The following is a 2,225-nucleotide window of genomic DNA, read 5'->3' on the forward strand; positions in this document are numbered from 1 at the left end:
AACAGTGACTAAAAGTAAAAACTTTACCAATGTAAATACTACTACCATGTTTTGTTTTAAAAACCTTTATTGTGAAAATGTCAGTATACAAATACGAGCCTATAACCACGTGGGCCGGCCACGGAGCAAACTGAAATCGTATATGATGAGGAGACATTTACATTATAGAGGAACGTAACGAACGAGCCATTAGGTTGCAAGAACTAAGGTGTCTAACAGTTGCGGAATTGGTGGACGTACATTTTGTAATTAAAATACGACAGGGCCACTTACAAAAAAGTTATCTAGATATACATTTGCGTACAAGTACCATGGGTGACGTTAATTCGAACTTTCAATAGTACAGTAATCAATAACACATCAGAACTTAATATCAATAGGGATGTCGAAATATTCAATCAATTCTCGTCCCCGCCCGCCATGAGCATCAAAACTGCATTCATATCTCGTGATATCAAGGTTGTTCAACCAGTACACAACAAGAAGTTACGAGTCCCATTTATACCGGCACCATTTTGGGCGAGGCCGGGCAGGTCCAAGATATAGTGAAAATGTCTCCACCAACCATCGGCCAGACCAGAACCCCTTTCGGCCCTTTATGCTACAAGATGGTGTCTTCCATTCAGAAAATATTGTTGGCAGCATTTTGAAAGGAAAGATAAACAGCCGTTCTCCTAGTGAGTCTCACATTGTTACATTTAGGAAGAATGTTGAAGAGTAATATGTGGAAAATCTGAAGCCATTTTTCTACAAAGTCTCAATCAGCCTTGGATGGAAAAAAAAATCCTGAAGAATGTACAAACTGAAAACCAATTTTTGTCTGTATAGCATCAACAGCAACGCTTGAGTCAAATTTGTGTCAAGCCGCCATTTTCATTCAATCAATAGCGTCCCCCTGCACACATTCAGGGACCTGGTCGTGTCTTCAGGTGAAACGGATTGTGGGACAAGAAGCAGAAAGGAAAAGGAAAAAAGTTCCGCCGGACCTCGGGAGCCGGCCGCCTATGTCATGGGCGATCTTTGGCCACACCAGGGCAATAGTGAAGCTGCAGCAGGTGCAAATAAACTTCAGACAGTCTTACAAGCACTGCTCAGAACTCTCAACGATAGCACTCAACATCCAGGACTTGCCATCCGGATCTTGGCGCCTTGTGCTGGTTCCGACCTATTCACACATCGGTCCACTACTGACATGACCTCATAAGCCAACGGGGCACCCCACACCGACTTTCGGCGCAGCATTGTAGGATGGCCACACCAGTGCGGCAACTTGCTGGACACAACCCCGGTGCCATCCGGATCTCGGCGGGTTCGAGTCACTGTACCGCAAGAGTGACCGGAACTCAGCTGAACACGCCGTCTTTCGGCGCAGCATTGTAGGATGGCCACACCAGTGCGGCAATTTGCTGGACACCACCTCGGGCAATAGTGAAGCTGCAGCAGGTGCAAATAAGCTTCAGATAGTCTTACAAGCACTGCTCAGAACTCTCAACTATGGCACTCAACATCCAGGACTTGCCATTCGGATCTTGGCGCCTTGTGCTGGTTCCGACCTATTCACACATCGGTCCACTACTGACATCACCTCATAAGCCAACGGGGCACCCCACGCCGACTTTCGGCGCAGCATTGTAGGATGGCCACACCAGTGCGGCAACTTGCTGGACACAACCTCGGTGCCATCCGGATCTCGGCGCGTTCGAGTCACTGTACCACAAGAGTGACCGAAACTCAGCTGGACACGCCGTCTTTCGGCGCAGCATTGTAGGATGGCCACACCAGTACGGCAATTTGCTGGACACCACCTCGGTGCCATCCGGATCTCGGCCTACTGTAGCCGCAAGTGCGGACGCAACTCAGTTGGATGGCGAGTGAAAAAATAAGGGGCGCCGCACTGCAGCCGAGGAACCTCCATCTTGGGGGAGACGCACAGCCCCCACTGACTGACGCGACCTCACAGGCCAATGGGGCGCCCCACGCCGACTTTCGGCGCAGCATTGTAGGATAGCCACACCAGTGCAGCAACTTGCTGGACACTAACTCGGTGCCATCCGGATCTCGGCGCGTTGTGCTGCCTTCGGCCTATTCGCACATCGGTCCGCTACTGACGCCGCCTCACGTGCCAACGGATTTTCTACGCTTTTTGTAGCCCTATGCCGCATAACAGGTCATGTGACTTGTTTATAAAACTTTTCATTGGTTCATTTTACTTTTGGTTTCCTAAA

This window comes from Lissotriton vulgaris, unplaced genomic scaffold (assembly GCF_964263255.1).
Source record: "Lissotriton vulgaris unplaced genomic scaffold, aLisVul1.2 SCAFFOLD_4968, whole genome shotgun sequence".
Taxonomy (NCBI): Eukaryota; Metazoa; Chordata; class Amphibia; order Caudata; family Salamandridae; genus Lissotriton; species Lissotriton vulgaris.